We start from the raw sequence: 15,986 nt of genomic DNA, 5'->3' as shown, positions 1-15,986 counted from the left end.
AGACAAGTGAGGCTTCTCGCACCCAAGACAAATACAAGAGCACCTTGAGAGAGTTGGAACAGAAAACGTACCCTTTTCTTGACTCTGATATGGCTGCCATGTTAGATGACTTGCTGGAAAAAAAGGTGATTGAGCTACCCGAATGCAAGCGTCCTGAAGAAATGAATCGCACAAACGATCCTAGGTACTGCAAGTACCATTGTATTGTGAGCCATTCTGTTGGCAAGTGCTTCGTTCGTAAAGAACTCATCATGAAGCTAGCACAACAAGGGCAAATTGAGCTCGACCTTGAGGACACGGCCGCAACGCATACCACTACAATTGCATTTGGATCGTTTAATCCTGTGCCTCTCCAAACGACACCTGACCATTCCCGTGAATGCTCAAGTTGCACGGCACCTCCTACATAACCATCACTGGAGGAAAGCGACCAAGATGCACATGCTGATGATGAAGAAGGATGGATATTGGTAACCTACAAAAAGATAAGGAAACCAAGACCACGAGTCATACAGCCAAAGGTGGAACAAAGAAGAAATCACCACGGCCGCAACAATGCGAAGCCTAAAAGAAACATAAAGCATGATAAGACAACATATGCTGGGGAACCTATGGAGCAGGAGCCACGCATACCCGTTTCCTTGCATGAGTACTTCCCGAATGACTTTTTCCAACAGTGCACTACTGTGGCCTGTTACATGGTTGAAGTAGAAATAGAAGAGCCCTCAAAAGGCAAAGTATCGCCACTAAGGTAGAAAAGACCCTCACACTCGAAGAAGGTCTGCCAACACCTTTAGCATCGAGGAAGCGCTACCATTGCCAAAAAAGATATGAAGAGCACTAGCAGTAGTCCTGGCAGGTCCCGGCGACCACGAAGTGCAAGAAAGTAACGACGAAGGCTCGAAGCTTCAGCCACATGAATGTGCCATATGTTGTGCCACCCATGACGCAATTAACTTCACTGACGAAGACCTACTGCTGGGATCAAAGCCTCACAACCGTCCTCTCTTCGTCTCAGGGTACGTAAGGGAATACAAAGTCAACCGCATGCTTGTGGATGGTGGGTCGGCCATAAACATCATGCCAAAATCAACAATGACCATAATCGGCATCAAGGTGAATGAACTATCCCTGAGCCGTCTGCTGATCCAGGGTTTTAACCAAGGAGGACAAAGGGCGATGGGCATGATCCGAGTAGAGATGACCATTGGTGAGCTCAAATCAAGCACGATATTCCACGTGATTGATGCAAGAACTTCCTACAGCTTGCTCTTAGGAAGACCTTAGATCCACGCAAATGGGGTAGTGCCGTCCACCCTTCACCAATGCCTAAAATTTTACCGAGAAGGAGTGAAGGTGATCCAAGGTTACACCAAGCCATTCACCGAAGCCGAATCACACTTTGCAGACGCCAAGTTCTACATGGACGAAGACATGGTACCCGAAGCTCTTCCGGAAGAGGTCAAATCCATGGGCAAAGCAGCACCTAAAAAGCAGGAGTGCCAAGCCATGCCTAAAAAGCAAAAAGAGCAGGCCGTGCCATCTTCAAGCAAAGACGGTGACGAGTTTGTTAAACCTGCAACAACCAAAGGGAGTAGGATGCTGTCAGAAGGACCGAACGCACCCATATTCCGGTATATCCCGATGTCAAGAAGAAAGAATGGTCAATCTCCATTCGAAACTGGAACAAGAAAAGCCGACACACAGTGGCACACGGATAATGTAAAGTTGCTTAAGACGAATGCAGTTTTGCCTCTGACACAGCTAGGGGGTGCTAAGGCCGCAAGACTACCACAAGGCTTCATAAAAGCTCTACCAAAGAATGTGGAATCAAGCTTTCTTCCAACCAAGAGGACCGAGGAAGGTTTCGACCCAAACGCCTACAAACTCATGTCAAAGGCCGGGTACGACTTCGCTTCTTCTGAGGCGGCTGGAAAGAAGGTTTCAAACACTGTCAATGACAAAGAACGTAACCTCACCAAAACTCAAAAGAAGTTGAAGGAGCATGGTTACGGAGTTGACAACAACAAAGCCGGACTTGGCTTCACACCAAATGCACCTGTGATGATTTCAAACAAAGCGAAAAACACTAGCACTCAATACGTCAGCGTGAGCATTGAACAAGACCAAGAAGAGCCTAAACCCGCCCCTCAGACGTCGGTCTTCGATAGGATGAGCCATTCAAGCTCCAGAATTTCAGTGCTTAATCGCATTGGTAGTCATGACCAAACCTCTGTCTTCAAGAGGCTTAACGCGCCAACATAACAAAGCTCTGTTTTTGAAAGGTTGTCAAAGCCTAAGAAACAAAGCAACACAGCTATCTCTCCTCTGCGACGATCAGCTTCGGAAAGATTTGAAGATAATGAGAAGCCTTTTGGAAAGAGGAAGACAACACCAAAGGAAGAAAAATTGGATGGGTTAGCAGAAAAAGGCGACGTTCGAAGCTTGATTCCTTCAAGGATGAAGCGCCAAGCAATCCTAGAGGTCAACACAAAGGGACCATTGAAAGTAAGAAGGCGTACTATCATCCACACCAGACAATCCTTATGCCAACAAGCTCGAGAAGACAACACTAAAAAGGAAGTCCAAGATGTTTTCCACATCACAGTTCAAGAAGGTAAAGAAGACGAAATCCCCGAGGAGGATGTCACTGCTGCACCACCACAGCTCGAAGATGGGGGGCAAGCCACGGTCGATGATCTCAATGAACTCAACTTAGGTACAAGTAAGGAACCAAAACCTATCTTCGTAAGTGCATTATTAAGTACGGATAAGATAGAGGAGTATTATCAGCTGTTGTTAGAGTACAAAGACGTCTTTGCTTGGACCTACAAAGAAATGCCCGGCCTGGACCCTATCATCGCTGTTCATCATCTTGCGGTCAGGCCTGGAACACGACCGATAAAGCAAACTCAAAGACGCTATCGATCTGAGCTTATCCCACAAATCGAGGTCGAGATCGACAAGCTAATCGAAGCAGGCTTTATTCGAGAAATGTAATACCCCAAGTGGATCTCCAACATCGTCATTATCCTTAAGAAATCAGGACAAATACGTGTTTGCGTAGACTTCCCAGACCTTAACGATGCTTGCCTAAAGGATGACTTCCCCTTGCCAATCATTGAAATCATGGTGGATACAACCACTGGCCATGAGGCATTATCATTCATGGATGGCTCTTCTGGGTACAATCAAATTCGCATGGTCCTCGAAGACGAGGAACTAACAGCCTTTCGTACTCCAAAAGGTATCTACTGTTACAAGGTGATGCCCTTTAGTCTAAAGAACGCTGGAGCTACGTATCAACGCGCAATGCAGAAAATCTTCAATGACATGCTACACAAAAACGTAGAATGTTACGTAGATGATGTGGTGGTTAAGATGAAGAAAAGATCAGACCACTTGCAGGATCTGCGAATAGTGTTCGAAAGGCTGCGAAAATACAACCTCAAGATGAACCCGTTAAAGTGTGCATTTGACGTCACCTCTGGAAAATTCCTCGGCTTCATCGTCAAGCACCGTGGTATTGAAGTAGACCAATCAAAGATCAAGGCCATTCAAAGCATGCCCGAGCCAAGAAACCTGCACGAGCTGAAAAGTCTACAAGGACGGCTAGCCTTCATCAAACGCTTCATCTCTAACCTCGCAGGGCGTTGTCAACCGTTTAGTCGCCTTATGAAGAAAGATGTTCCATTCGTATGGGACAAAGCATGCCATAATGCTTTTGAAAGCATAAAGAAATATTTGTCAAGTCCACCTGTCCTGGGGGCACCTGTGCCCGGGAAACCGCTCATATTGTATATTACTGCTCAGGAAAGTTCAATCGGAGCACTCTTGGCGCAAGAGAATGAATCCCAGAAAGAAGGAGCACTTTACTACCTCAGTCGAACTCTCACCGGCGCTGAGTTGAACTATTCCCCAATAGAAAAGATGTGCCTCGCTTTGGTGTTTGCCATTCAGAAGCTTAGACATTACATGCATGCTTACACCATCCACCTCGTTGCTAAAGCCGACCCTGTCAAATACGTCATGTCCAAGCCAGTCTTAACAGGGCGACTCGCCAAATGGGCTTTGCTTCTTAATCAATATGAGATCATCTACGTCCCAGCTAAAGCAGTCAAGGGACAAGCGCTAGCAGACTTCCTTGCCGATCATCCAATCCCGGCTGATTGGAAAATCTCAGACGACTTGCCTGACGAGGAGGTGTTCTACATCGACATCTTCCCGACATGGACGATGTTCTTCGACGGATCCGCACGAGTAGACGGAGCGGGGGCAGGAGTAGTATTCATGTCGCCACAAAGGCAAATACTACCTTACTCATTCCAACTGAGTGAGCTATGCTCCAACAATGTTGCTGAGTACCAAGCATTGATCATCGGGCTCTAAATAGCGATCAACATGGAAATCACAGCTCTTGAGGTATATGGCGATTCTAAGCTCATAATCAATCAGCTTTTAACTAAATATGAGGTGAGGAAAGATGATCTTGTCCCATACTTCCGGCTGGCAACTCAACTGCTACAAAAGTTCGAGGCCGTGACACTAGAACATGTGCCAAGAAAGGAAAATCAAATGGCAGACGCTCTTGCCAATCTAGCCTCGAGTATGACACTAAGAAAAGATGAAGCTGCAGACATGCTAGTTTGCCAAAGATGGGTGATTCCACTCGTTAATGAAATGTCACTAGATGATACAAATGTCATCTCAGTACTTCCAGTCGATGCTGAAGAGTGGAGACAACCGCTGATCGACTACTTAGAGCACGGAAAGCTTCCAGATGATCTTAGACACCGTTCCGAAATACGTCGACGAGCACCTCGCTTCCTTTACTACAAAGGGACACTCTACCGACGCTCTTTTGAAGGAGTGCTCCTGAGATGCCTAGGTGAGGAAGAAGCTAATCAAGCCATGGAAGAAGCACATTCAGGTGTGTGTGGGGCACATCAGTCTGGACCAAAGCTACATTTCCAGCTTAAAAGAATGGGTTACTACTGACCGAGCATGGTGAAGGACTGCCTGGAACACGCCAAAATGTGCCAAGCCTGCCAATTCCACGCCAACTTCATACATCAACCGCCTGAACCATTACACCCTACAGTTACTTCATGGCCGTTTGCCGCATGGGGATTGGACGTTGTAGGACCAATTACGCCAAAGTCATCTGCAGGAGAAGCTTACATCCTAGCTGCAACAGATTACTTCTCCAAGTGGGCTGAAGCCATACCTTTAAGGGAAGTCAAAAAGGAAACTGTTGTTCGTTTCATCAAGGAGCATATCATCCACCGATATGGTATGCCTCGCTACATTATCACTGACAACGGAAAACAGTTCTCCAACCGACTCGTGGATGAGCTTTGCGACAAATACAAGTTCAAGCAGCACAAGTCTTCCATGTATCATGCTCCGGCCAACGGCCTCGCAGAAGCATTCAACAAGACGTTGTGCAACCTCCTAAAAAAGGTAATCGGCCGAACAAAGAGAGACTGGCATAAAAGAATAAGTGAAGCACTTTGGGCATATAGGACTACATACAGGACTCCTACCCAAGCTACGCCTTATTCTCTTGTATATGGCGTGGAAGCTGTGCTATCGCTCGAAAGTCAAATCCCCTCACTAAGGATGGCTATACAAGAAGGCTTGACTGATAAAGAAAATGCAAAGTTGTGCCTTCAAGAGTTGGAAGTGCTGGATGAAAGAAGGCTCGAAGCTCAACAACACTTGGAATGTTACCAAGCACGACTATCCAAGGCATTCAACAAGAAAGTTCGCCCAAGGTCTTTCCAAGTCGGAGATCTCGTGCTGGCATTGCGTAGGCCTATCATTACAACCCACAAGACAAAAAGCAAGTTCACATCAAAGTGGGATGGACCCTACGTAATACAAGAGGTCTACACCAATGGCGCCTACTTAATCATGGCAGAAGACGGCTTGAAGATCGGCCCCATCAACGGTAGATTTTTGAAGCGCTACTACCCCTAAAGCAAACGCACCACACTCCTGGCCCGCAAGAGCATAAACTGTGTACGGCAAAATCATCATCAAAATCAACTAATTCACAAATACATTTCTCTACTCCCAAAATGGAAGAGAATACTCCCCACACATCTAACCTTCAAGATTAAAGCCCCGAAGGCCCTTGAAGAAACTTCCAATTGTTCATCCAAGATCAAGCCTCGACGACCCTTGGATCAACAAATCTACATCTTACGGAGATCAAATCAGAAGACCAAATTTGAGAGAGAAGGCAATCAGTCGGAACCCGAAATCAAACTTCCGATCTGGAACTGATTGCCCAGAACCTTTGCCTGGTTGCTTACCTAGCGTTGCTCTCGAGTACTCATCTTCAATTGTTGGTGAGTCTCGAATTCCCTCAGCGCATACTCTAGGACAGGTGACGGAGTGTCGACTCTTTACACTGAAGCTGCCAAGCATAGATGAATTACTGAGAAATGATGCCCTGAAAGACCATTTAAAGGCAAAGGGTTGCGCACCACCTCAGGCTATGTAAAAGAAACAAGCAGAGAAGAATGCGGTACAAGGAGTTGGAACAAATTGCTGGAGCGCGACGCCTTCCCCTGCAGAACCATCCAGACAGAGGAGTTTAAGTCAAATCCAAGCTCGACATCATTGTTCTAATCAAAGAGCTCGAGAAGCCTCAACAACCCTCCGTTGGCGCCGTCACCAAAGAGCAAAGCCTCGCTGTGTGACGCCGTTAAATCGTCAACACTTCTTCAAAAAGCAAAAGTATCTCATATCATGCTTTCTCCATGTCCTTTCCTTTGTCCTTGTTCTTACTCGCAGGGCAAAGAGAAAGAGAGCAATCAGCCGGCACTTGGAGTCAGTCTTCCGATCTGGAACCGACTACCTGGAATCTATTCCCTGGTTGCTTACCTAGCGTTGCTCTTGAGTAGTCATCTTCAATGGTTGATACACTTCCAGAGAATGGACCACATCTGCTTGGAGAACAGCTAAGACGAGTGACAATGAAACATCAATCTTGTGGATCGTCAGCAAACGCAACAACTGCATATGCTGAGTCATCCTCTAACCCTCTTCAATATGAATTGGAAAGATTGAACAAAGAAACAGGTCATCACCTCCACCTCGTGCTTGCCTGCCATGTGTCTGAATTCTAAAACCGCTCATGGTCCTATTTTCACTTAAGATCAAGCCTCGATGGCCCTTGAAGAAATCACAAGTCCGATTCAAAATCAAGTGTTCACCACCCTTGAATCAAATTCAACTCCAGATAAAAGGAGTAAGTTCAGACCTTCGGGGGAGACCAAAAGAATCCTCCAGCCCAGTTCAAGATTAAGCCTGTGGAAAATCAACGATTGGAGGAAACCAGAAAATCTTCCAGTCGAACTCAAGATCAAGCCTCGATGGCCCTTGAAGAAATCACAAGTCCGATTCAAAATCAAGTGTTCACCACCCTTGAATCAAATTCAACTCCAGATAAAAGGAGTAAGTTCAGACCTTCGGGGGAGACCAAAAGAATTCTCCAGCCTAGTTCAAGATTAAGCCTGTGGAAAATCAACGATTGGAGGAAACCAGAAAATCTTCCAGTCGAACTCAAGATCAAGCCTCGACAGCCCTTGAAGAAATTTCCAGCCCAATTCAAGATCAAGCCTCGACGGCCCTTGGGTTGACATCTACATTAAGGGACTTCAAAACGCATCTTCTACACGTGACAAGCACATGTCTACGACGCGCCTTGAAGTGGGGGCATTTGTAGACATCGAAATTTCAGTGAAATAAATGTTAACCAATGTATTAAAATTACAACATTTATTTATTTCACCTACATCACACACTCATTTCACCTACAACTTCCACTTATTTCACCTACATCACACACTCATTTCACCTACAACTTCCACTTACTTCACCAACCTCACACACTTACTTCACCTACCAACTCCATTTACTTCACCTACAACATCCACTCACTTCACCAAAAAAATGAATGGTGGTGATTCACTCTCAAAGCCTATAAATAGGCTTCTCCATCAAGAGGAATAGACAGACACCAAAACCTTGAAGCCTTAAAGTTCTAAAGCTCTCAAGAAAATCCCGAAGGATCAAGAAAGCACTCTTCGTTCTTCGTCAAATCCTCCTTCAAGATCAAGCCCCGACGGCCCCTTGAAGAAAGTGTTCATCATTCATCATCCGTTCATCCTAAGATCAAGCCCCAACGGCCCTTTGGATCAACAACCTCAACAAACCCATACACCCATTCTTCAAGATCAAGCCCAACGCCCCTTGAAGATCCATTCATCAACTGTTCATCCTTAGATCAAGCCCCGACGGCCCTTTGGATCAACAACTCATCCACAAACCTACACCCTACGAAGATAGAATCAGTGGATCAAATTACAAAGAGATCGTAACCCCAAAATCATTAAACACAAAATATTATTTTGTACACGTATTCTTGTCTCTTGTTTCAGGAATTTTTCGTGTTTACAGATACGTTTCTAATTGTTGAATGATTTCATCTTGCTACCTAATTTTGGAAATTTTCATCTGGAGTGATTTTCAACATCTGCCCTCTCGAAGTATATACCAACTGCATTGACAGTTGGACTGTTGAAATTAATTTTGTAGACTGTGAAAATCACCGAAGGGATTGAATATGCCAAAATGTCCCTGACTTTTTGCTGATGAAATATTTCATTTTGCCCGATGGACTGTAAACTGAAATCCTAAATCATTAAATATATGTTCGTGTGATTAAACATGAAGGGTTTGTCGGGCAAAAGATGTCATATTAGGCGCCATTTTTTTTTCCTTGGAGCAAAATTTACCCAATGAAGATTACTTTGCCTATCAAACTGTTTTTGTCAGCCAAAAGTCTTTAAAATAACCAAAACGTTGACCAATTTTATCCCAACTAAGTTTTTTTATTCCATCGCGTAAAGTTTCTTTGCCCGATGAAAGATCGTTCTTTTCATCAGACAATTGATAATTTCTGGTAGTGAAATGGTTATTTACATTTACAATGTTGTAGTCCTTTTCCAAATATTATAATTTGCATGGTAATAATAGAAGTGTTTGCAATAAATTTCTCATACCCAAGTCTGCTGAGCCCCTAAAAAAAAAAAAAAGAAAAAAAAAACAGAAGTTTTTGCAACCCAAGTGGAACCTCCCCATTGCATGGAGCTTGGTGAAAAGGAAAAGTAAAAATAAACAAAAGGTTTAAATAAATACCAAAAATATAGATTAATTGAGTGACGCAATATATCCTACTAGTTGAAGCCACAAGAGAAAATACGGAGGTTCAGCCATGCATGCAAGAATCACTTTTGTTTCTGCCCATAAACTGTTAAAACTTTTTGGGTAAGTCCACCTCGGATTTGGTATCTTAGTTAAAAGTTGAGAGCATAATCACAGAACAGAAGTTAGTATGCATAATTACAGAACAGAAGTTAGTATGGTTGACTTTGTAGTGGTTGGGAAAGAAATTGATCACCACTACACAGTAAGTTGCAGTTGCACCATGAAAAGTAGTCTTGGATCGATATATGCATCTCCTTTACCAACAATATAAAAGCTAGCTAGCACAACCCTCTTCCTCCTCAGATATCACATTCAGCATGGATCGTTATATCAAAACCTTTGTTGTCATTCTCTTACTCCTTTTCGACGTTTCTTCAGGTCCGAGCATGTTAATATAATATATAAAGTGTTATCAGAGTGTCAGTTAATTAGGTTTACAATGAATGTATTGGACGGATCTCTTTCCTCCAAAGCTCAAGGATTAAGTGATCCGGACCTTTAAAATTTGATCCAACGATCAAAAATTATTATAGCTTTTAAAAGTTTTTACTACCTTCTCTGTTTTTAGCCATTGGATCAAATTTCAAAGGTCCGGATCACTTGATCTTGGACTTTGAAGGGAGAGATCTGGAGAGGATCTCTTTCCGAATGTATTACATGTGTGTGTATATATTTATTTATTTAATTACTTAATTCATGCAGGCAGCAGAGTCAAAGGCTTCAGGCATGGTATCAGTCCTGCAAACCCTTCGTCAAGCAAGGTAACTAATTTTCATGCACGAAGACGTGAAATGAAATCCACACTCTTGTTTTAATTTTGTCCCTTGATTTTTTTTTATATTTTTTTTATATTTATCCAATCGACAAATGACTAAAAATAGAGAACAGTGTGTAGGGGAGAATATGTCTCCTCATGAAAAAAACGTTTTTATGGATACAGATTATTTTTCAAATTTTTTGGTTAATTTTATAACTAATTTGTACTATGTTTGTCTTGAAGGTAAATGGTGAGATGGAGGTGAGAGAGCTGGTGGCAGTCGATGCAATGTTGGACTACGTGAAGCCAATGCCAAATCCCAGGCATGACAAAGGAAGGTCAGGTGGTGGTAATTAGTCAAGAAACTCCTTCCCAAAATATGATGCCAGAACATTCCAATTAATCAATAAAATACTGCAGCTATGCATGACTATAACAAGGGGAAGATCACATCATTATATATCCTTAGTAATTAATCTGTTTTTACCATATAAAGTATGTTCATCTCTTTATGCCATAAATAAAGAAGGTGAAATATTTTTGTAGAAATGCAACAAGGTGTATTATTATCATTAATTAATATTATTTCGTGATCATTGTATTGACCTATATGTATATATATATATGTATATGTATGTGTGTGTGTGTATACATATATATATATATGTATATGTATATGTATATGTGTGTGTGTGTGTGTGTGTGTGTGTATCTTCTTGACGAGTCCTATTGCATATTACAAATCATGTCTTCCATTAATGCAATGACTTTCTGCAATAATAACACCAATAATCAAATTTTAAAGTGTCAACCTGCGTGAAAATATATTGCCAAATTCCAATTAATTGATGCAGTTTTAGCAATTCGATGGTATTACCTATTTTCATCCATTCATTAATATGAGTGTCGTGTTTACTTATAGCGGCCCTGAGATCTTGAGGGTCCTAGGCAAGCTTCTAAGAGGGGGCCCTAAAATTTCGAAGTCCTTCGATGTGTCACACACATTCATATAGTTTTTTTTTTCCTTTCATTTTTTAAACAAACACAATAAAGAGAAGAAGCCTCGAAATAGAGCACACAAGGAGTCTTGAGTTAAATTAAACAGTTTGATGAGCACAAGTTGGTTGTAACAAAAAAATAACACACCAAACAAAATGCATAATCATCACCGAAACTTATAACTGCATCCAAACATCAACAATCAAGTTTTCTTCCTACCTCTTTCAACAGATAACATAACTGTCACTGAATCTATGGGATAATTAGATTACCTCAAATTACAATCTTCTAAATTCTATGGGATAATTAATTTGCAAATATAGTGAAATAGTGCTAGGGAGATAGAGTTGTAGGGGAAGGCTCAAAGAAGTACGAAACCCTAGGCCCTAGGCTTCAATAGAATTTTTGAAAAAAAAAAAAAAAATACTCCCCTAATAAAATAGCTAACTTTCTTAATTGAGCAATGTTATTCATACCATATTTTTGTACCACATTTTCATACCATCTTAGGTGGAATTTGATGTGGACAGCCACATCATTTGAATTAATCAGATTTTTAAATTTAGTTCATTATTTAATAAACTAATAATTAAGAAAAACTAGTTAATTAAATGATGATTGTGGTATACGAAGAGTCTTTCTCCTTCTTTTCCCTGGGTTCTGCAAAATTTTCAAATGGTGTGGCTGTCCACATTAGATATCACATAAGGTGGTATAAAAATATAGTATGAATAACATTACTCTTCTCAATTTCTTTTTTTAATGTGTGTAATTTATAGATTACCACATAAGACAAAAAGAATTTCGGGGCGCCTCCCACTTGGGGGTTCTAGGCGGCCATCTCTTATGGCTACCATGAGGGCCGGCCCTGTACTTATATCTAGAATAGGTATTGAAGTTATTATTGTTTCTGACTTTTTATGGGTTTATTAACACATACGAAATTAAAAGGTTTGTGAGTCTCGCATTAACATCTATAATCCAATACATGAAGAAAATCATGATTTAGAGGGGGTGTATTCAATTGGAATTTTGAGGGATTTTAATATATTTATAAATTCATGGATTTGGAAGAAGGTTAATCGATTTATGGAGATTCCATGTAAAATTTTGGGTGAATTCCCTTAAATTCTTAGGGGAAGAGATGAGATTTATTAATGCTTAACATATACTACGAAATCTCTCAAATTCCCTAACTTTTCAAGATCTTTTAAAATCAATTTATAATTAAATACATTTGAAATTAAAACTATAAACTCTTTTAAAAATTTGAGTTAATACACCTAGACTTTTAGAAAATCACTTAAACTTTTGAATAAATACTCCTAAATTTATAAAAAGAATTGAAATCTCTCAAAATCTCAATTGAAACACCCTTAGTTTAACTAGAAGCAAAGTAGTTGAATGAAAATATAAATAATTAAACAGGTAGGAATGCTGTCTGATTATCAGCTGACTCATGATATAACTATAAACCGCTGATATAAAAGGTGGTAGCATTAAAGCAAAGAGTAAAACTTAAGGCATAGTGGAGGTGGATAATTAATTTCTAATAAATAATTAAGCAATAGCAGGAATTGTGTGCTAGGATGGCACTGAGAGCCAAGTAATGTGACTAAATTCCTTCTTGGATCGATGGAGCTGTCAAAGTTCACGAGTCAACTCTTCACAACGTGTTTGTGGTATACAATGAATTGATAACCACCATTGAAATGCATCACAGATCCCTCTCTAAAAGCATGATATGAAGTAAATGTATGACATTTCCAACGAGTTTTTCAAAGAATCCCATGCTAAACCCATTATTTGACAGAGAAATAACCTAAGAGTAGAATATTGACAATAATAGAAACATGGGTTTACCAAGTCACCTCTAGAACAAGGGAGCAACTTACATGGCAATTAATGATCACGTCACGCAATCGTGTGGGTTATGCATACAAAAACATTAAAATTAAAACACAGAAGGCAGAAAAAGACTTCTAATTCTCTGTTTCTGATCAGTTTCCAGGGATGAGCACATTGAATTGTTAAATTTCCAGGTAAGCTTTTTGCGTTTAGAAAGTAGCCCATTGTTATGATGTTAGCCAACAAAATAAAACGCTCATAATCAAAATAAAACGCTCATTAAATTAATTGGAAGTGATTTATTTAATAGCAACAGGAGCCAGCTTAGCTCATTAGATTATGAATCCGATTATTAAAATTGTTATGGGAATTTTTTGTGCCACCCATTGAGGACTCATGCTCATAAGATGTGAATACTTAAGTTGAGCAAAGTGCAATAGGTGTCAGTCCTAAACTGCAAAAAGAGGGCGGGAAAAAGAGTCCGAAGAAGCAAGCAAAGGATAAACCCTAATTTCAACATTGTACTTATAATTTCTGTTGTCGCTAAATACTTTAAGACGAACTCCAATTTATGCGGTGTTTTAAGGTGCATACAACTTATGTTAATCGTTGCATCTTTGTCATTGATATACAACATGTATACGTGTGCTTTTGAGTCAAAAGACACATATTAATATATATATCGAATAGTGCTCGTGAAATAAAGTAATTGCCACAAGGTAAACTAGATATATGTATGGAATGAGACCTAACATCAGAAAGTGACCAACAAATTAAAGCTAAAAGCTTATAGAATAGTTAGATAGGTCAAAAGGGCAAGTGAATTCCAAAATGTGAACAAAACCCACAAGTTATGTTGTATTGTCCCACTCCCACACGTTCCACCTAATGCATTGTGCGACACATAAAAGGAGAAGCAAAGCTTTTGACGTTAAGGAATTTGAGTGGAGTTGACTTTGAGGTGGGGGATAAGGTTGTATTGTATATTTCCGGAATCATATCTTTTTGTGTTTAGTAAGTAATTTTGAAAATCATCACAAAAGTAAAATTTAATGGGTACTGAAAACAAAAATTACGTGGTTTACTTCATCACCTTTTTATAATAAAGATGGGGGACATGATACACTGAAAAATTGCTACTCGAGAAGCTTTGGATAAGGGTCATTATGACTCTACATCTTTGTTGGCTCCATTTACTCGCACTCACAATTATAAAAACCAAGACTTCTGCACTTCTCCTCCAAACACTGAACTAGCTACAACAGCAATAAGCTAGGAAAAGAAAATATACACCCTAACATGCTTCCTCAAGTCAAGATTTTCACCCTCCTCCTCTTGCTCATTAACTTTTCGGTTTCAGGTAATATTTTAAGGTTGCAAATTCCTTTGGCTCCAAGTTTTCTGAAGCTGAGTTTAGAAAATACTTGAACCCTTTCTCTTCTTTAATTTGTAGGAAGAGCTGACAGCTTCAAGGATGAACTGGGGCTCACTTCTTCAAGTCATCATGGGGTAATTAAAATATATATTGTTTATTTCGTCAACGTCCATGCAAACAAACTGTATGATTTGGTGATTTAGTTTGATCTTGTTCTTAATCGTGTTTATAAGGTGGTTAATCAGCAGATGACAAAAGGTGGGAGAAAACTGCTTATTTCACTTGATGCAATTTCAGATTACGAGGAGGCAGGGCCAAATAAAGGTCACGATCCACATAAAGGAGGGAATGCTGCTGGTAGAGGCGGGAATCCCTGAATAACTAGATGATCACATCCTTTTATTAGAAGCCGCATGATCTCTTGTGAAAACGCTATATATATATATATAGAGAGAGAGAGAGAGAGAGAGAGAGAGAGAGAATGACGATGCACGTGTTTCTTGAGTGATGTTGAGTAAGAGAGTTTTATATATTTGGCTGTGAAACTGTGAAGACCATGATGAATGTATGTATTACTGGAATAAAATGTCAGAAATTCAGTATCTGCTTTCAAGTACTGTATATACATATCTTGATTAAGATCTAAATCTAGCTAGACTGACATGTAATCAAAATATGTGTATATCTTGGGATTATAATTATAAAGAGGCGAGACAAAACTCACACTGCCAAGGAAATTAATTTTTGATTCGGCATATAGGAACTAAGATATTGCAATATATATGCAAGTTTTTAGTCAAATCTCAAAGTGGGTGAATTCATAAGAAATATTTTGATTATACTATAGTTGCATCCAAAATAAATGAATATTGCAGACTACCATAAATGCAAGAATTACTGTTATCTTATGGGCATAACCATTTCGTTTTTTTATTTTGTTCTCAATTTTTTTTTTTTCAAATTGAAAATTTGTTTGGTATCGGTTCTCACTTTCAATTAAAACAAATAAAAGAAATTTGGATTTTTTTTTTGTGATTTTTAAAAATTATTTGACTTTACGTTTTCAATTTTTTCATTTTTTGAAAGGAGCTTTATATATAGAGACCAAAACTTTCAGTATATTTCAAGGAACTCCACTAGTTTTAAAAATATCGAGAAGAGACAAAAATATAAAAATAATTAAAGCCCAGTCCAAAAACATGAAAACAATGTTTTAAAATATCAACTATACCCCTAAGGCTTTAGGGTTGTTAATAGAACCTAACCCTCACAACTTCAACAAAATTAATGTCTCATAAACTCAACTCATCCTTAACTATTTCTACATAATCAGTTTTGAAACTATATGTAGAATCAGTTTCTTACTAGAATAAATCAACCTGTCATCGACCATTTTTTGTAGAATCAGTTCAACCCATCTTCGATTATTTTTGCAAAATCAGTTTAACCTGTCTTCGACATTTTTTGCAAAATTAGTTCAACCTATCCTCGACCATTTTTGTAGAATTAGTTCAACCCATCTTTGACCATTTTTGTAGAATTAGTTCAACCCGTCTTCGACCATTTTTTGCAGAATCAGTTCAACTTGTCTTCGACCATTTTTGCAGAATCAGTTGTTCGACCATTTTTGCAAAATTAGTTCAACCTATGTTTGACCATTTTTGCAGAGTTAGAGTCTTCAACCATTTTTGTAGAATTAGTTCAACCAATCTTGTACTATTCTTG

The sequence above is a fragment of a genome, unplaced genomic scaffold (genome assembly GCF_019419815.1).
Source record: "Pyrus x bretschneideri cultivar Hongxiangsu unplaced genomic scaffold, Pyrus_bretschneideri_v1 Contig42, whole genome shotgun sequence".
In the NCBI taxonomy this organism is placed as follows: Eukaryota; Viridiplantae; Streptophyta; class Magnoliopsida; order Rosales; family Rosaceae; genus Pyrus; species Pyrus x bretschneideri.
The sequence above is the reverse complement of the archived record's forward strand: the minus strand, read 5'-3'. Positions refer to the sequence as shown.